The following is a 21,353-nucleotide window of genomic DNA, read 5'->3' as shown; positions in this document are numbered from 1 at the left end:
ATAAATCAATAGTATAAATGAAAATAAGCAAGTTTGTTTTATATCTTATCAGACAAATTTGCTTTTCTCTCTGCCAAAATTGTAAGGTAAAATCTGTATTCAGTGAAGAGTTCCCCATTACTGAGATAGGATATGGCAGTTGTTACTGAGGCGATTCTATACAGACAGAGGAGGTATGAGGGGCGGAGCTCTCCATCTAGCTCCTCCCTCTAAATATTGCTCCACACTATGCCTATAGCTCCTCCCTCTGCCTCTAGTTCTTCAAAATGCCTCTAGCTCCTGCCTCTGCTGCTAGCTCCTCCCTCCCAATCATCATAGAATCTCATCAGTAACAGCTGCCATCTTTTATCTCAGTAATGGGAAAGTCTTCACTGAATACAGATTTTACCTCAGAATTGAGAATTTTGATAATGACATCAATTCTGGCAGAGAAAGTAGCAATTTGTCTGATAAAATATATTAACAAGTTGCTTATTTTCTTGTGTTCTATTGATTTATAAAATAAAAGGTAAAACAACAGTTACACTTTAAGCAAAACAAAAGCACTACAGTGGAACCTCAGTTTACGAGTAACTTGGTGTGCGAGTATTTTGCTATATGAGCAAAGCTTGCTGTAAATTTGTAATTTGGTTTAAGAGCAATGCTTTGCTGTATGAGCAAATAGTCACACTTCCGGTTCCGTACTTTCACCGCGCTCTGACCCTCTCTTGCAGTCCACACAAACACGCACACACACACATATTATGCTCACCTATCTTCCGTTCCCTCGCCAGCCTCCTTCCTGGTTCTTGTAGTCAGCAGGTATGTGTGCCCAGTATCCATCGCGATCGATGCAGGAGTTTCCGTTGTCAGCGCATCAACAGCCGACGTCATACGCATGAGCCGCTTGCCACTGATTGGCCAGCGTGCTGACATCAAAGGCATAAGCCGCTGGCCTCTGATACGTGAGCACGCTGGCCAATCAGTGGCAAGCGGCTTATGCGTATGACGCCGGCTGTTGAAGCGCTGACAGCGGAAGCTCCTGTATCGGTCGTGATGGATACCGGACACACATACCTGCGGACAACAAGAACCAGGAAAGAGGCCGGCGAGGGAACGAAAGATAGGTGAGCATAATATGTGCGTGTGCGTGTTTTTGCGTGTGTGGAATGGCACAATAGGGGACCAAAATGGGACATTGCTACAAGTTGTGGAATGAATTGTCTGAGTTTCAATTATTTTCTATGGGAAATTTTGCTTTACTCTACGAGTAACTTGGTTTACGAGCACACTCACAGAACGGATTGTTCTCGTAAACCAAGGTTCCACTGTATATTGTAACAGGGTCCACAGCATTGTTTCTTTAAGACCCATTTTTTATGCACCATTTTGACTGAATACATCAATCTTTAGTTTGTTCCTTTTAACACATAAAATGTTTACATTAGTGAGGACACAAACGTCAGTGATTTTCTCATATGTAAAAAGCGGTTTGAGTTTCACAAGAATCTGATCAATGTGTCAGCTTTTACCATCAAAATTTTCTGAATTCATCAGTTTTTCTTGGATGAAAAAAAAAATACGATGGAGGTTTCTCAACCTTCTCATAATAAATAGTTCATGAAAACCAGACACCACATGGATAGCATCCAAGTGCTGCTGAATATTTTCACAGAGCCATTAACTTCATTGGCAAACTTGATCTGAGACTCTGAAGCCTGATCTGGAAGGTAAAAAAGACTCTTTGGTTCATTGGAGACCCATACAATGATAGACAAGGACTCTTTTGGAGATTTTGCATTAAGGCCCACAAGCTTCAAGTTACCTCCCTGCTCAGTGGTGATATATTTATGCACAGTACATGACTGCTTAGGACAATAATGAGTTGAAACCATCACGTGAAATCTAGAGGTGATGGCATCTAATATAAGACCTTATTGAATAGATAGACAATGGCTATTTTCCTATTTTCAAACATATATAGTCATGAGAATGTGTTGGGTAGGTCCTGAGACAATTCCTTAGGTTGGGGCCACACAAGCGTATGGCATACGATGCGAGTGCATCAGATGTGATATGCTAATGCCCCTCGGCTCCGGCTGTGTTGGGAGTGTAAGTCGAGTGTCATTATACTGTGATGACATCCTACGATCGGAGCACAGCTGCGGAGGAGAGGAAGGGATTAATATAACTATCTCTTCCATTGCAAGCTGATGTGATTATCGCATTGCACACCGGTGTCATCTGAGCACAGTGTGATGTTTCCCTCGCACCCATAGGCTTGTGTGGGTGCAAGTGAATACTGATCAGATTCCACCTTCAGCATGCTGAACTGTTTTTTCGGTCTGATTAGGGCTGAGAAAATAATGGCAGATGGGAACAGCCCCATAGAGTAACATGGTTCTGAGTGGAATGCAAGTTTTTCTTGCGTTCCATTAGGGCCATTTTACTCGCTGTGTGTCCTTACCCTTAGGCCTGTTTCACACGTCAGTGATTCTGGTACGTTTGTGCTTTTTTTTCTACGTACCAGAATCACTGACATACGCAGACCCATTCTAATCAATGGGTCTGCTCACACATCAGTGATTTTTCACTGACCTTGTCTCCGTGCGGCGTACCCGCGTGTCAGTGATTGCCGCACGGAGACATGTCCATTTTTTTCTGGCATCACTGATATCCCACGGATCACGCAGTGGTGTGATCCGTGAAACACGTGCCAGAAAAAGGCATGCATATAAAATAAAAATCATTTTTACTCACCCGGCTTCAGTGGCGCTCTGTGCAGCCTGTTCTGTCTGCTGCTTCTGAGCCGACTCATTACTGTCATGCATATTCATGAATGCACGACACAGCCGACCCGGAAGCAGCTGCTGCGGGGGTCAGCACCGGCCAGATGCTGCACTGCGGGAGCGTTCAGCACCATGGAGAACGGGAGCGGGCACAGGTGAGTTGATCTCTATGTGCAATCAAGGACCACAGAGAACGGAGCCTGGATTGCACTTAGACAACCCACGTGTGCTGAGAATCACGGCACACGGAGGGACTTGTGCGTGTTTTACCCGTCAGTGAAGAACGTCTGTGTTTTTCACTGACGTGTGAAATGGGCCTTAGGGTTATTTTATTAGAGACAATGTTTCGATGGCAGCCATCACAGTAATCAAGTTGACCACCAGCAGTCTGGCTCACTGTGCACCCAAGCAACAGTTAAAGTTGCCCATGTAAGCCCTATCTGGAAAAACATTTTTTGGTGCTGAGGTTGCAGTAAAGGAAATGTAGTGTTACCTGGTGGTCATTCAGATTTGTTTTTTCTTTACCGTTTTTTCCAGTCTGGCTCACGTTACCAGATACCACATAATGCCCATGGACAAACGTGGCCATTTTTTAAATGTTTTATTTAATACAGCGTCATTAACTTCCTCTGTAGTGGCACTTACTCCAAAAAAAGTATTTTACAGCATGAATGATGACTTTAATTCATTGGGCAACAGAGTGGCCAACAGAGATTTAGCTCTAATCCACCTGTACAAATGCTTTCTGTGCAGTGGATTAGCGCCTACATCCTATTGTAAAAACAGCAAGTATCTCTCTTTTATTTTGATGTGTTTTTCATATTTCAGAAAATACGCAGTGTCTGTAATGGGATTAACATGTGAAAACAAACTCTGCACTTCACACTTTGCTATGAAATTAGAGAATATTAAGTACAGTAGCTGTAACCACTTCCATGTGAAAAGTGTGTGGGAAAGAAAGTCCTGCAGGATTCCTAACCACAACTGAAGGGGGAACATTACGTATCTGAAACAAATGACATGTTTACTTAGCAGGTTTTACTTTCCCATAAAGGAGCTGTAGGAGAGCCAAGCACGGACTCATTCTTCTTACATGAAGGGAAAATAAGACAGTGATTTGGATGGTGAAACCACAGGAAAGAAGAGTCATGTGAAACTACTTGTAAAAGTCCTGTTCTGGCCGTGACGGCTTCAGTCTCTCGAGCTGTAACACATGGCTCTTGGGACTACCCTTGGACTCCGTCTAAACTCGGACTTTGGGTAATATTTGTAAGTTTTGATAAAAATATGTTTATATGAATTTGTGATGAGCTGTAAATTATATGGTACATATGGTAACAAGTCTACATAAAAACTTCCACAACCTCTACTGCTAACAGTTCCGAAATGATTGTGTTGTGTGTAGGACAGTGTCCTATTTACTATAGTAAAGGGTTGTCTGGTGAGAACAAGTTATCACCTATTTACAGGATAGGCGATGCGTTGATTGGTGCGGGTCTGGTCACAATTGTCAAAATGGGAAACTTTTATCCCCATTATGATGGAGCAGTAGTGCACATGTTGACCCCCACTCCATTGGTTCTCCATGGGTCTACTGAATGCTGCTGCCTCATAGAGCATAAATGGAGCAGCAGTCAAGTGAAAAAAGATCCCCATCGGAGATAAAAATTCCCAATTCTGCAGGTCGGGGCGAGTCCCAGCAGTCAGACACTCAGCAATCAGTATTTTATGACCGATCTTGGGATAGCTAATAACTTGTTTTCACTGAGAAACCCTTGTACACGGGATGTTTAAAACTATATACTTGTGACTTATTCTTAGGACATACACTCTAACCTGACAAGCACAGATTATCAGATTGTGAATAGATATAAGAGGTTCTGACTAAATGTGAATTGGCCATATTGTTTTTTCCTGTGAAAATCTATTTTGCAGCAAAGTTACTCCCTTACTTTCCTTATTATGCTCTGGGGTCTTAACATATAAGACAAGAAAAAACTTAGACTCACCTTACAACTCACTACTAGTGATGAGCGAGTACTAAAAAGCTCGGGTGCTCGAAGCTCGGGCCGAGCATCCCAAGATACTCGTGTACTCGGCCCGAGCACCGAGCCCAATGTTATCCTATGGGAGACCCGAGTATTTTTCTGAAATGACCCCCGGCAGCATGTAGAAACCCTAAAAATGTCACAAAAGTCTCAGAAGAGTGCTCAAATGACATGGCAACAGCATGGGGAAGACCCCTTGAAGCATTTATCACTCAAAAGTCACAGCTGTGAACAATTTTGTCCGCGTTTTACGCCATTTTTACGGACTCACCAGAAAACCTTCCAAAATGACACCAAAATGAATTTTCATGGCGGAAATGTTAAGGGCACATACCCAATAGTGAGATAGAGCTGGTGTATGTTACTTTTTGAGATTAATACATGAAAGATTTTACGTAAAACATTGTGTGGCACTCCGATGTCCAAAACGCACGTTTTGTGCTTTTTACTAGCGATGTCGGTCATTTTTTTTTTCATTCTATCTCCCGTCGGTCGGTCTCGCTCTGTCGGTCTCTCTCTGTCTTGTCTGTCCCCCTCTCACAGTCTGTCGGTCATTCTCCCCCCTCTCTCTTACTTACCGTTCCCCGATCACTGCCGCGGCGCTGCACGACTGTTCACTAAACTCCGGTGGCTTTTCCTCTTTTGAAAAAGCCGGAGATTAAACAATCTCGTATTCCCTGCTTTCCTGCTTTTCGGCGCCTATGATTGGTTGCAGTGAGACACGCCCCCACGCTGAGTGACAGGTGTCTCACTGCACCCAAACACAGCAGCCGGTGTGTGCGTGTGTATACTGTGCAGTGAAATAAATAATTAAATAATTAAAAAAAACGGTGTGCGGTCCCCCCAATTTTAATACCAGCCAGATAAAGCCATACGGCTGAAGGCTGGTATTCTCAGGATGGGGAGCTCCACGTTATGGGGAGCCCCCCAGCCTAACAATATCAGTCAGCAGCCGCCCAGAATTGCCGCATACATTAGATGCGACAGTTCTGGGACTGTACCCGGCTCTTCCCGATTTACCCTAGTGCGTTGGCAAATCGGGGTAATAAGGAGTTAATGGCAGCCCATAGCTGCCACTAAATCCTAGATTAATCATGTCAGGCGTCTCCCCGAGATTCCTTCCATGATTAATCTGTAAATTACAGTTAAAAAACACACACCCGAAAAATCCTTTATTAAAAATAAAAAACACTAACAAAGTCCCTCATCACCAATTTATTAACCCCGACAAACCCTCCATGTCCAGCGTAATCCACGGACCTCCAGCGTCGCGTCCAGCTGTGCTGCATGAAGGTGACAAGTGCTGTCCTAATCTTTCTAATGTGGCATCTTCAATCTGTTGACAGTTTCAGCTACAACCAGGCCCCAATACTCACAGTGTGTTGCATGAAAGTAATGCAGCAATTTGCAACGTGCAGTGACCTCTGAGGCCTGATTATGGCTGGAAGTCCTGGCCTAAAGATAGCAGGCAGGGAGCTGCGGTTGGCGATAATGGGAAATAAGAGGGGGCTCTGAGTACTGGACGTTGAGGCGAGTATTTTTGTTAATCATTTTTAAAACTAATGCTGGATGTCTATGGTTCAGCAAAATGGCTGAAAGCCATTTTGTTTGTTTTATGCAAAGTGAGTTTACAAATATCTATAGTCTCAAAAATGCATATTTTATTTGCATATTCAAGTAGAATTCAATTCCTTTAGAATAAATATACACATCTCTAATTGTAAATGTTGAATGCTCATGCTCCTATTGAATGATAGCAAGCAGATGTCTGTGGACAGTATTATGGAAAACTGGATAAACAATAATATTTATTGGGGGAATAGAATACCGTTTTAATGATATCTCTCTAAAAATAGCGCAGATCATAGAATCATAGAATGATAGAGTTGGAAGGGACATCAAGAGTCATCGGGTCCAACCCCCTGTGAGTGCAGGCTTTCCTAAATCATCCCAGCTATATGTTTATCCAGTTTCCACTTGAAGATTTCCATTGAGGAAGAGCTCTCCACCTCCCTAGGTAGCCTGTTCCCCTCCCTGACTGCCCTCACTGTCACTGTAACTGTCTTGGTTGCTCTTCCCTGGACTTGCTCCAGTATATCAATGTCTTTCTTGAATCAGGGCGCCCAGAACTGTACACAGTATTCCAGGTGGGGTCTGATCAGGGCAGAGTTTAGAGGAATAATTACCTCTCTGGATCTAGATTCAATGCTTGTCTTGATACATCCCAGAATTTTGTTGGCCTTTTTAGCTTCAGCTCCACATTGTTGGCTCATGTTGAATCTGGGATCCACTATTATGCCGAAGTCCTTTTCCCCGGTGCTATCACCTAATTCTATTCCTCCCATACTATATATGCTTTTTACATTTCTTTTACCCAGATGTAGGACTTTGCATTTGTCCTTGTTAAAAACCATTCTGTTTTCCTCGGCCCATTGTTCGATTGTGTCTAAATCATTTTGAATACACTCTAGTTCCTCACTAGTGTTGGCTACTCCTCCTATCTTAAGGTACCGTCACACATAACGAGATCGCTAGCGAGATCGCAGCTGAGTCACCGTTTGGTGACGCAGTAGCGATCCCGTTAGCGATCTCGTTATGTGTGATATCTACCAGCGATCAGGCCCCTGCTGTGAGATCTCTAGTCGTTGCAGAATGGTCCAGGCCATTTTCTTCAAAGGTGATGTCCTGCTGGGCAGGACACATCGCTGTGTTTGACACTGTGACAGAGTCCCAGTGACTGCTGAGATCGTTATACAGGTCGCTACTGCGACCTGTATTGTTCCTGCATTGCTGGTAAGATCTGACTGTGTGACATCTCACCTGCGATCTACCAGCGACTTACCAGCGATCCCTATCAGGTCGCATCGTTTTCGGGATCGCTGGTAAGTCGTTGTGTGTGACTGGGCCTTTAGTATCATCTGCAAATTTTATGAGTTTCCCAATAATTCCATTATCCAGATCATTTATATAGATATTCAACAGCTCTGGCCCCAGGACAGAGCCTTGCGGTACCCCACTTTTGACTTTCCTCCAGGTTGATGTGTATCCATTTAGTATTACTTGTTGCGCCCGATCATTAAGCTAGTTCTGAATCCATCTAAAGCGGGCTTTACACGCTACAATATATCTTACGATGTGTCGGCGGGGTCACGTCGTAAGTGACGCACATCCGGTATCGTAAGTTATATAGTAATGTGTGACAGCTACGTGCGATTGCGATTGAACGTTAAAATGTTCATCGCATGCACGTCGTTCAATTGCTAAGAATTGAACGTGAGGTTGTTCAATGTTCCCAAGGCAGCACACATTGCAGTGTGTGACACCCCGGGAACGATGAACAGATCTTATCTGCGTCCCGCGGCTCCCGCCGGCAATGCGGAAGGAAGGAGGTGGGCGGGATGTTTACGTCCCGCTAATCTCCACCCCTCCACTTCTATTGGCTGGCTGCCGCGTGACGTCGATGTGACACGGAACTTCCCTTCCATTCCAGGAAGTGGACGTTCGCCGCCCACATCGAGGTCGTATGGAAGGGTAAGTACGTGTGACAGCAAATAATCGTTTGTGCAACACGTTCAACAAATTGAACGTGCTGCACATACAATGGGGGCAGTTACGATCGCATACGATATCGTATGCTTAATTGTAACGTGTAAAGCAGGCTTAACTGATTTTTTGTCAATTCCATACTTGATCAGCTTCTCAATGAGGATGTCATGTGATACTTTATCGAATGCCTTACTGAAGTCAAGGTATACTATATCCACAGCATTCCCCTGGTCCAACCATTCAGTGACTTTGTTGTAGAAGAAAATCAGGTTGGTCTGACAAGATTTATTGATGATAATGCCGGGCTGGCTTTAGTTAATTAATGCCTTCCCATCCAGGTAAGTAAATTTTCTTTGACAATGTGCTCGAACATTTTTCCTACAATAGAGGTCAAGCTTACTGGCCTGTAATTCCCTGAAAAAGGAGGTGTCGCGGGCGGAGGAGGGGACGCCGCGCTCTCCCACTGCTCGGGTCCGGCTGCCGCTGCGGCTGCTGCGGCCTGCTGCTGCTGCTCGGTGACTCGAGCGATGGGCCAGATCCTGGGGACTCGAGCGGCGCTCCTCGCCCGTAAGTGAAAGGGGATTGGGTCTTGGGATAGTTTATTGTCCGTGACGCCACCCACGGTTGTGGTGATTAAGTGGACACCACCGCTGCTCTGTCTGGGGAGCCCGGGAGTGATGGTATGGAGCAGCCAGTTGTTGATTTGCCCCTCCGTGGGTAGGGGGGTTTGGTGCTCCCGGGGCCCAGTGATGGGGTTGGTATGGTGGACAGGCGGGTATGGGGCCTGTGGAGGTGCAGGGGCGCAGGGGCAGCACTGTGCCGCACGGCACGGAGGTACTCACTCAGCCAGTAAACACGACACAGTTCTCGGTAAACAATCGGCTGGTTGGACGGGTCCCTCGGACGGTTACGGTGCTGATGTTCCCTGCAGTTAGCGGTGACGGTCTCTTCCCTGCACCTATGTAAAGTCTTTTTGGTAGCGATGGGTTCCCACCGGTTACCCGCTCCCCGACCTGGACATGAGCCGGAGGAGCCCCTCTCTTGCCCGCAGGCGCTGGCCCTGGGAAACTGGTGCCTTGGCGGTGGCGGTGTCTCCCCTTAACGGTCGGACTGTTGCCTTCAATCGGGACTTGGTTGTTAGGAGACAGAGGTCCCCTTCACTGACGGATTTGGCAAATTATGGCGACTCCTAGCCTTGCCGGGATCCGAAAGGCCCCTGCCCTGGTGCTGACTGTTCTTCGTATACTGCTCCGGTACCGCCGGGTCACCACCCGTCCGCGGTCCTTCCAGCAACCTCCAAGCAGTCCCCCTGCAGACTATCACCGCCGTCTGCTGACCTTGCTGTCTCAGTCCGGGGCACACACCCGGACCAACTTCAGGCTTTCTTAACTGTTCCTTTTCTGTCGCCACTCTTACTGTCCTCCTTTACCACTTCCTTCTACTTCACTCCCCTAGCTTGAACTCCTCCTCAGACCCTAGTCTGACTTCAACTGCCTGGTTTTCCCGCCTCCAGGGCTGTGAACTCCTCGGTGGGCGGAGCCAACCGCCTGGCTCACCCCCTGGTGTGGACATCAGCCCCTGGAGGAAGGCAACAAGGATTTCAGGTTAGCCTAGATGTACCTGCCGGGAATGTGGGGTGCATGTGATGTTGTGACCTGTGACCCCTGGCTTGCCCAGGGCGTTACAGAGGCTTTTCCCCCTTTTTGTAGGTAGGAACCACATTTGCCCTTTTCCAATCTAGTGGGACCTCTCCTGTTTCTCATGACTTATTGAAGATTATTGCAAGTGGTAACTATTATTTCCTCAGCTATCTCTTTCAGGACTCTAGGGTGTAAATCGTCTGGACCTGGGGACTTGGTTTCCTTTAACTTGGCTAAGTGTTCTAATATCAATTTTTTGTTTATTGTTACCTTGGACTCCTCCCGACCATCACTTCTATCATGATTATTGTTGATGATTGCATTACTTTTTTGGGAGAAGACAGATACAAAATACAAATTTAGTATCTCCACCTGCTGTTCCACCTTGTTGACTATTTCACCTTTTTGATTCTGCAGGACTCCTATAGTCTCTTTCACTTTTCTTTTGCTTTTAACATAACCCCAAAATCCATTTACCTTACTCTTGGCCTCTTTTGCAAGTCTCAATCCGTGTTCAGCGTTAGCTCCTTTGACACTTGTCCTGCAGAGTCTGCAAACTGCCATGTATTCTTCCCTACGTATAACCCCCATCTTCCACTTGATGTATGTTTCCTTTTTCTTTTTTAATGTCATTTTTTGGCCCTCCATCCTGGTTTCTTTAGGACTTCCCATTTTTCTTCCTTTTATGTATTGTTAGTTCTTGTGCATTAAGTAGTTCCTTCCGGAAGATTTCCCATCCTTCGTGAGCAGTTTTGTGCCTAAGAATTAAGTGCCATGGAATTCTACCAATCTTTGCTTTTAGGCCCCTGAAGTCAGCTTTGCTAAAGTCAAGCCTTGAAGTCTGTGTCTTCTCAGATGTTCCCGCTCTTGCAACCCCAAATTCAAGGAACGGATGATTGCTGAGTCCCAATGTCCCTGCTACCCTTAATCCCTTAACCATTTCCTCGTTGTTTGTTAGGACTAGGTCCAAGATGGCTGTTCCCCTTGTATTTTCTTTTACCAGCTGGGAGATTAAGTTGTCTGCAAGGAAGGATAAAAATCGGATAGAGCCTTTGCTCATACCTGTGAGGGTTTCCAAATGAATGTCTTAGTAGTTGAAATCTCCCATGATCACTATTTCATGTTTTTTTGAGAAAATTGCCATTTGATGTGAAAAAATGTCATCCATATCCTCTGATTGACCAGGTGGTCTGTAATAAACACCTATTATCATATCCTTCCCCTTGTTTACTTCATGAATCCTTAACCAAATATTTTCAAATAGTTTCTCATTCTCTGAAACTTTAATTTCTGTGGAGATGTGTTCTTTTTTGACATACAATGCAACTCCACCTAGTCTTCTGTTAGTTCTATTCTTTTTGAATAAGTTGTATCCTTCCAACTTTATGTTCCAATCATGTGTATCACTCCATCAGGTTTCTGTGATGCCGATCACATCTTAATTTTCCTTCTGTATTAGGAGCTCTAGTTCTCCTTGTTTGTTTCCCATGCTTTGTGGATTTGTGTAAAAACAGTTTAGTTTGTGCTCTGTTGCTCCCCTTTTCTTAGATTTTTTTTCTGCGTATCCTGTCTTCTATCCTCTTTACCACATCTCGTATCCTTGATTAATTCCTCCTTAAGCTGCATGTTCTTGTCTGCCATTTTTCTTCCCATCCATTTCTCTTCTAGTTTAAAGCCCTCCTGATGAGTGTGGCAAGTCTTCTGGCAAATGTGCGTTTTCCAGGTTTTGTGAGGTGTAACCCTTCTCTGGCGAGGAGTCCATCATAGAGGTAATTCACACCATGGTCCAAAAATCCGAATCCTTGCTGTCTGCACCACCATCTTAGCCAGTTGTTCACTTCTAGGATCCTATTCCATCTCTTGATGCCATGACCATCAACTGGGAGGATTGATGAAAAAACTAACTGCACACCCAGTTCCTTCACTTTCTTCCCCAGATTTTCAAAGTCTTTGCAGATAGTTGGTAGGTCATTTTTTGTGGTGTCATTTGTGCCTACATCTATCATTAAGAATGGGTAGTCGTCCTTGGAACTTAGGTTTGGTATCCTGTCGGTCACGTCATTGCTTTTTGCTTCTGGGAGGCAGCATACTTCTCATGTGTATAAGTCTGGCCTGCAGACAGCTGCCTCTGTGCCTCTTAGTAGTGAGTCGTCCACAACTACCACTCTTCTTTTCTTCCCAGGAACAGTATTTTTTGACGCTCTTGAGTGTTTCAGGGTGGCTTTTCTTTCTACTTTTCCTGGAATGGTCACTTCTTCATTTGTGTCATTTTCATCATTCTGCATGAGGGTTTGATAACAGTTCCTCAGATATGTGGGTGGTGATCCGCTGGCTCCTTTTGGTCACGTGTATCCATTTTTCTGCATCTGTAGGTGCTCCGAAGCTTTTATATAGCTCTATGTCCTGAAGGGTTGCTTTTGCTTTGTCTAAGAAATCCTCACCTTCTTTAATTAGCATCAGTGTCGCCATTCTTTCTTCCAACCCCTGCACCTTTTCTTTTAAAAGGGCCACTAGTTCACATTTGTGGCAGGTGAAGTTGTCCTTTTTGTCCGGTAGATCTGTGAACATGTAGCCTGTGTTGCAGCTCACCATGTGGGTTTTCACTTCTTCCATATCTCTGTTAAATTTAAATGAATATTCCTGTGTGGGTTGTTTTTTTTTTTACTTTACTTGTGTTTTAAGTGTAAGACTATGTGCCCACGCGGTGGAATTTTTGCGGAATTTGCCGCAATTTTTTCACGTAATTGCCACAGATTTTTCAAAAATCTGCACTACAGTGTGTCCCCAGCCATTTCTATGGCATTTTGGTAGTGTTGTACCCATGCTGCGTTTTATTCCGCAGAGGAAAAAGTGCGGATTTCCCTGCGGAAAATTCTGCAGCATGTTAATTATTCCTGTGGATTTTTCCGTGAGATCTCTATACTTACCTGCCTTGATTGAAGACATCGGCGTCACTTCATTCGGTGCAGAGGAGCGCAGTGCAGCCAGGAGCAGACAGCAGAAGGTGGGCAGGGCCTGCAGAAGCTCCGGTCATGTGACAGCCGGAGCTAGTTCAGGCCCGCCCACCTTTTCCTGCAGAGTGCAGATAGACACGGCCGGAGAGGAAGTGCTGCGTGATAGAGGTAAGTATGAACTCACCGATCACTCCAGCACTTGTTCTGCATTGAGGATGCAGTGCCGAAGCTATGGTACTGTATCATCAATGCAGAATGACAGCAGCATATCCGCAGGACAATCCGCAATAAAACCGCAGCATTGAAACAGACAAAGTTGTGCTGCGGTTTTCTGGGAGCTTCTGCGGAATGTCCTGCGGATATATCCGTAGGACACTCTCCCCATGGCACATAGTCTAATAGTGTATGAGAGAGACAAAACCTGACGGTGCGCAGTTTTGCGATGTCCTCAAAGCAGCGAGACCCGGCTAATCCCAGCAATCATTCAGCTTAAGGAGACTCTTCTTTCTTCCCAGAATGCACTGGGTATATGCATATTAGATTGAAAATGCAGATTAGAATATGCAAAAGAAGACTTTATGTACTATGATCCTTAGTGCTGGAAGCATCCCAATCTAGGAATGCTGCTTTCAACTAAACTAGAGGCCATACTTAAAGGGAACTAGTCCTGACCTTAATGCAAGCCGCATGATTAGTGTGACTGTTATTTTCTTTTACCATTAATCTATGACCAAGTGGTGTATACGGGGAAAAAAAGCAGGCTGGGCATTTCACACTGGGCACAGCCGGAAGGAGGGCACCATTGGGCTCTCTAATGCAGCGGACGGAGGTGCATTTTGTCACCCCCCCCCCCCTTAGTGGAAGTCAGCCATTCTCTGAACCGGCTGTCATGCTAACAGCCGGCTCAGAGAAGTTGCAACACGCAGGCTTCCAGTGATCAATTGTATTCGAGACTTTCAGATGTAAGTACAATTGAAACCCAGATTACTGTCACTTCCATGTCAGGGCGACATCAGCAGCATTATCAGGTAATCTGGTCACGCTTCTGATGTCCCTTGCTACTGCAGCAAAGGTGCACACAGCATTGGTGGTAAGTTCTTCAGTGGAGCTGAAGATACCTCATTCTCTGACACAGAATGAAGAGTGAGGGGAAGATGGGTGCTCATACAGAATAGGGAGTGAGGGGGGAGGTTTCAAGACACATTTTGGAAAGCAATGGAGGGGAAGAGTGCGGGCAGTATGGCGAGCAAGGTTGGGATTTATGAGGACATAGTATGGTGTCTGAGGGGGGATGGGTGCAGACACAGTATGCGGAGCAAGGGGGGATAGGTGCAGACAGTATGGAAGGGAGAGGGGGAACATATGTAGACACAATATTGGAAGTAAGGGGGAATGGATGAGTGTGGACACAGTATGGTGAAGAAGATGGAATTCTGAAGCTGAGTTCGAGCTGTGGATGTGGAAAGTCATCATGGTGTCTGGACAAGATGAGGAAAAGAAAGAGAACAACTTCGATCAGAGACAAAGTTATCTATAAGGAACCTGAATGTAAATGTTTATATGTGATACTGACTAATTCTCATCAGTTCCTCTATGGTCCATAGTCTGATGATGACTGGTAAGGAAATATTGGGAGTTGTTCATATAATTGTTCAGGACATACTGAGAGTTGTAGGTTCAGGCAACACAAATGCAAATAGATCTGACCGGACAATACAATTGATGTACTATGTACTGATGGTAGTACTGGTCATGTATTCCAGTACTGATGAGGGTTGTGATGCTGTGTTTCTGGTGATGTATTCTGTGCTGTTATTAAGTCTGATCTTGTACACATATAACAATCTGTAACTTTGAGATTACATGATACATGGCTATGTTAATAAAGTATTGCACCATCTAACAAGTTAAGTGTTACTATGTGTTTATGCATGTTAGGAGCAGTAAAGGAGTTGTTTAAATTTTGGATGAATTCTCACAGCACACACCCTGCACGCTGTCAGGATTCTATGGTGCTGGCAGTGAGAGTGTCAGGTCAGAAAACCACACCTATGCGACTTACGTACATGCTGTTATGTACCAACTAGACATGCCTGGTGTCACGATCCTCTCTGCTTGAGACATTTGACAGGCTAAGGCCACGCACATTAAACAAGTTTTTTTTCTTTTGACACACAAGAGGTTACTATCAAATTTTGTTGCAGGAGCAGATTCTGCAAGTCAGCACAGTTATTCCTGCTGATGCCCAGTTCCTGTCTGGATAAAAACCCTCTGCTTCCTACAGGGGGTGCAGGTTATTCAGGATCATTCTGGAGCTGGGCTCAGAGGTGGTTGGACGCATTGCTTGCTGCTGCTGTTGTCTGGTGCTCTATTGTGTGGAAGTATTACCCTGGTGTTGGTACTTTCCCTTTACCCTTCTCGGTACCTGTACACTGCTGTGTGTTTCCACTTTTTTTGAGAGTTGTTATTACCCCCCCCCGTATGTTGTTCATATAGGTGGGGGTTTTGGGGGTTCTCCAGCCCAGTCTGTCCCCTTAGGTAGTGGGAGTGGAGGGGACACTACCATCAGGGCCAGGACATGAGATAGGGAGAGGCTGGGGGGCTCAGACGTCACTACCTTCAAGCAAAAGTCTGGGTTGAGGGCAAGCCCAGGGTACTTCCCTAGCCTGAAGGTAAGCAGCAGGGGCCCCACCTTCCACTCACTCTCCCAATCCCATCACACAGCTGTGACACCTGGTCTCACGCATTACAAGGGAATTGAGTGAGGCTGGACATGTCTGGTTGGAATGTGGCTGGAAGTATGCAAATCATATTCTTGCACTCACATGACCTTGCCGTCAGCACGGGAGAATCAGAAAAGTGTGCATTGCATGTGTTGTGACAACTCAGAAGTCTGCAGTCATCTAGCATCACTGCAAACTTTCATCACAAACCTGGACAAGCCCTTTAATTATAAAATTATGCACTGTAGCATGCTTATAACTAACAGCGTGTAATATGCTCACTGTAAGGATTCAGCTCTGCTTCCAGGTTGCAGCAGTCATCACATGGCCATTTCACTTATATGCAATTTTCATAAAGCAATACCATAGTAAAGGAGCAACTGGCAAAATTGGGGTTCTCATATGAAGCAAAGCCTGTGGATGAGGATTACAGCGGGATCAAGATGGTAGTTACAAGGGCTTTCAGCATGCACCCCACTACCATGGTTAACCATGGGCTCCTGCGAGTATCCTGTACAAAAGATAACAGCTCAGCGACCACTACAGGAGAAATGTGGTATTACATGCTGCAAATTTCCAATGCCTTGAATTTGTGAATATTGTAGAGTATGCTAAGTTCTGTAAAGAAGGATTCTGATTGAGACAGTTATATTGTCCATAATCCTTAATCTTTATTAATATTACATTGCAAAGATCTTTATCTATTTAAAGAAAAAAAAAATCTAAAAAATGAAAACACCATCCATCCAATCTGTCTGTCTATCCTTTTTTTATTGATTGATATTAGGGATGATCAAATACCTCAAATATTCGGCTACACCCATATTCGACAAATAGGTCGCTGCTATTCGACTATTTGCGAATATTCAATGCGCAATGTAAGTCTATGGGAAACCCGAATAGTTGCCGAATAGTAACTATTCGGGCTTACCTTAGACTTACATTGGGCATCGAATATTCGCATAGCGGCGACCTATTTGTCAGATATTCACGAAGCTGAATATTGCCAAATATTTGTGATATTTGATCATCCCTAATAGATATCTAGTCTTCTGTCCACTCTGATAATATTTTCTTGAATTTCTTAAATGCATAAAGTGAAATTGAAAGAGCAATTTAAAGGCAGAGGATCTGACACAAGTATTCACCATTCCTTAATCGACAGTGACAGGGAACATGACATTATATTTTATTTTTCTAACACTTCATTGAAAGACTTCCTTGGCAAGCCATTAGGATTTTAATCTGATTTGTGAATTTCCTTTAGGATTAGTCGGAAACTGAAATCTTTGTTATGTTGAAATGCGAGAAGTTTTTGGAATCTATACCTTCCAGGAATAAGAAAGACATTCCACCTCGTTGAGATATTTCACTAATGAAATGAAAAAAATAAATATTATTTTCATATGTTAATTCAAACTATATCAGGGATTGTTCAATATATAAATCAACCCTTCTCCACCCAGCCATTTTCCATGTTTTCATTCTTGTTTTTTCCTCCCCTTCTAACTTTTTTATTTTTCCGTGAACATAGCTGTATGAGGTTTTCTTTTTTGCGGTACAATTTATAATTTTGAATGACATCATTAATCTTACCATATATTATACTGGAAAACAAGAAAAAAAATCCAAGTGCTGTGAAATTTTTAAAAAAAGTGCAATTCCATTTATGGTTTTTGGGTTTTATATTTACCATGTTCACTATATGCTAAAACTTCCCTGGCGTTATGATTCCCCAGGTTAGTATAAGTATGCAGATATCCAAATAGAAAAACCAGCATCTGCAAATTTTCATAAAATCTTCATTTTATTTGATTCCGTAGAAAAATTAAAAACAGACACAGGTCAGTCCCCATCTACGCGTTTCAAACAATGATGCTCTTAATCATGATTGGGCGAGTGCGCCGACGGGAGTGGAGAATGACACGCTCCCCCCATGCTGGTGCATGTTAAATCCCTCTGTCAGAGATCGACATCGGGATTAACTGTTTAACAGCCGCGAGTGCATCAGAGATTACATGAGCCGTCATGTTTGGGGAATGATGCGCGCTCGGTATGTGAGCCCGCATCAAAGGCAGGGACATTTAACTTTACATAATATGGCCTGAAGGGGTTAATGTAATTTTATTGTTTAAAAAGTTATTATTAAAATCAGAAGGTTAATGATATGAGGAAAACTCACTCATCATATCAGCCTCAGGTATAAAGCATACAAATCTTTAAACTTTAGACCTTTTAACATCCGCTATGTGAGGCCAGCAGATAATAATCTACATTGAGCTCAAAGTTATGATTTGTTTTTACTGTTTGTATTCACTGTTATAGTGTGGTATCCATAATACTACACTAAGAGGCTTTTATATTCTTTTTTTGTCAAGTTATTCTAGTAAAGAGATGTCCAGAGTGTGCATTTCTCATCTACATCAGTGTTTTTATCCTTAGCCTTTACGGTCATCATAAAAATCAAAAGTGCATTAAAACATTAAAAAATGTAATGCTAATGAATTACATTTCATAGCATTGATGAGGCATGGTGAATTTCAATATGCCCAATTGTTTGTTGTCAAGGGAGAGGTGTCTGGCAGTGATTTGCTTAAGCCCTGGTCACACATAGCGATGTCGCTAGCAATCTCGCTATGTGTGACACATAGCAGCAACCGCCCCCCCCGCTGCGATATCACCGATCGTACCTGAATGTCCTGATTCATTTTTTGATCATTGGTGTCCCGCTGGGCAACTTGCATCGCTGTGTTTTTGCTTTGACTTTTCAATGCCCGTCAGAATAGCTGCTGTGTGACAGGGTCCCAACAACTGCCGAGGATCGCCGTATCATTGCTGCGTCGTTACTTAGATCTGCCTGTTTGACAGCTCTCTAGCGACCATGTAGCGACGCACCAGCAATCCTGACCAGGTCGAATCGTTGTCGGGATCGCTGGAACGTCGCTATGTGTAACGGGACCCTTATCGCAACCAGAACAGAAAGCCCTAGTGCTTGTTTGCCCTCACTATCCCTTTAGATGACCTTTGTGCCAACCTTCCTGATGGTAACATTGCAGTGGCATTGAAGATCTTCACATATTATTAAAGTGCTTAACTTTCTAAAGGAAATTTTTAGCAAGCACTACAGCTTGAGAGAATGTTAAGAGAAGCAAATGAGTAGCTAGTTGACACGTGACCGCAATTATGCAAATCATGGGATTGTGGTCATGCTATGACTGTTTAAACGGCAAATAGCACTAAATCCTCCAATTGTACACACTAGTAGGATTCAGCAAACTGCAGTCACTACTTGCTGAAAATTTCACCATCATTGGACAACCACTTTGACCTTGTGCCCATGTGGCCTTTTTTTTTTTGCGTTGTTTTTCGATCATTTTCCTTGATTTTTTTAATCAATAAAAGCAAGGACAAAGCATCCCAGCAAAGTCTATGAGAATCGTGACTTGCTGTGCACACGCTGCTTCTTTTTTTTCTTGCAGATTTTGTTGATGAGCAAAGAAGCAGCATGTCAATTGTTTTTTTTTTCTTCGTTTCTATAATCCCCCGAAGTGCTTTATCACTATAGTGGATTATATCCCAGCACTTTGCCTCACACACCATGCATCATACAGCATGGTGTGTGAGGCTCTCCCTAGCTCAGTAACCCGGGATCATCATGGTGATGACTAGTGATGAGCCACCCCCCTAGTGTTCAAGTTTGGTACGGTTCATTGAATGGCAGGTGTGTTCATCGAACGTTCGACGAACGCCTTCAAACCCCATTGAAAACAATGGCAGGCAAACACAAACACATACAAACACATAATACATATACACATACAGTTAATAAACATTGCCATTATACTTACAGGTCCTCGCGATGCGTCCTGCAGACTTTGTCTCCCGCTACTTCTCCTTATGATCATCGCTGTGCCCTCCCGGTAACCAGCACTGATGATAGGACCTTCCGTAACGTCATAGCATGTGACCAGTCACGTGTGTATTATCTCATTGGCTACAGACTGGTCAAATGGCTATGACATCATACTAGGTCCTGTCAGTGCATCTCTCCGGTACGCGGTGCTCGTTTGAGCATCTGTGTGTACTGGCGAGATGCTCTGGCACATGGTTGGCTCCCCATCCCTGCATGTCGGCACTCTTTACAGAGTCAGCCCACATGCAGGGACTGGATGCCACAGCCGGTGAATAGCGGCGCCGGGAATCAGGTGATCGGAGATCACCGTTGCTATAGTAACCCGCCTGTCAGGTTACTATTGCAACTGTGGCAGCGGTGACGTCACCGCTTACCAACTCGCAGCCTCTGCTCACTCATTGAGTGATTAGACTGCACAGGAGCAGCAGAGTTCTTCCTCCCATGCAGTGCTGTCTGATGTAGCAGAGCTGCATGGGTTGAAGGAGAAAGAAGACAGAAGAGCAGGATCGTGGAGAGGTGAGAGGGAGTAGTAAACATGGAGTCTCTAAGTGTGTCTGTGTATTTATTTCTATTAAAGTATTTTTTCTCTGTGTGGTGTCTTTTTTTTAACCCTTGATTGGAGGTTCTTAATGCCCGGGTCAAACTTGCCTGACATTAAGAATCTCTGGCTTAATACTACCTAGTAAAACAAAGCTAGTATTAACCCCTTATTACCCAGCAAGCCACCCGGCATCAGGGCCGCTTGAAGAGTTGGATACAGCGCCATAAGATGTCGCTTCTATGAAAGCGCCATTTTCTCGGGCGGCTGCGGACTGCAATTTACAGCAGAGGGGCCCACAAAGCTCGGGCCAACCTGTGCTGAAGATTCCAATCCCCATCTGCCTAGTTGTACCTGGCCGGACACAAAAATGGGGCGAAGCCCATGTCGTTTTTGTTTTTTTTTAATTATTTCATGAAATTCATGGAATAATTAAAAAAAGGGCTTCCCTATATTTTTAGTTCCCAGCCGGGTACAAATAGGCAGCTGGGGGTTGGGGGCAGCCGTACCTGCCTGCTGTACCTGGCTAGCATACAAAAATATGGCGAAGCCCACGTAATTTTTTTTGCGGGGGGGGCAAAAAACTCCTGCATACAGTCCTGGATGGAGTGTGCTGAGCCTGTAGTTCTGCAGCTGCTGTCTGCTCTCCTGCATACACTAGTGAATAGAGCATGCTGAGCCTTGTAGTTCTGCTCCCCCTGTCTCTCCCTCCAGCATACAGTCCTGGATGTAGGATGCTGAGCCTTGTAGTTCTGCAGCTGATGTCTGCTCTCCTCCATACAGACAGACAGCAGCTGCAGATCTACAAGGCTCAGCATACTCCATCCAGGACTGTATGCAGGAGTTTTTGCCCCCCAAAAAATGACGTAGGCTTCGCCATAATTTTGTATGCTAGCCAGGTACAGCAGGCGGCTATGGGCTGCCCCCAACCCCCAACTGCCTTTTTGTACCCGGCTGGGAACCAAAAATATAGGGAAGTCCTTTTTTTTTTAAATTATTTCACGAATTTCATGAAATAATGAAACGTGGGCTTCGCCCAATTTTTGTGTCCAGCCAGGTACAACTAGACAGCTGGGGATTGGAATCCGCAGCGCAGGGTGCCCAAGCTTTCTGGGCACCCCCGCTGCGAATTGTAGTCCGCAGCCACCCCAGAAAATGGTGCTTTCATAGAAGCGCCATCTTCTGGCACTGTATCCAACTCTTCCAGCTGCCCTGGTGACGGG

At 44.5% G+C, this 21,353-nt stretch overlaps 1 protein-coding gene across 4 annotated transcripts in view; it reads right to left on the bottom strand.

The window, feature by feature from the left end:
- Positions 1-21,353, bottom strand: part of C6H8orf34 (chromosome 6 C8orf34 homolog) — a 458,472-nt gene that overhangs the window by 6,253 nt on the left and 430,866 nt on the right. The window lies entirely within an intron of this gene.

This window comes from Anomaloglossus baeobatrachus, chromosome 6 (genome assembly GCF_048569485.1).
Source record: "Anomaloglossus baeobatrachus isolate aAnoBae1 chromosome 6, aAnoBae1.hap1, whole genome shotgun sequence".
Lineage (NCBI taxonomy): Eukaryota > Metazoa > Chordata > Amphibia > Anura > Aromobatidae > Anomaloglossus > Anomaloglossus baeobatrachus.
The sequence above is the reverse complement of the archived record's forward strand: the minus strand, read 5'-3'. Positions and strand labels throughout refer to the sequence as shown.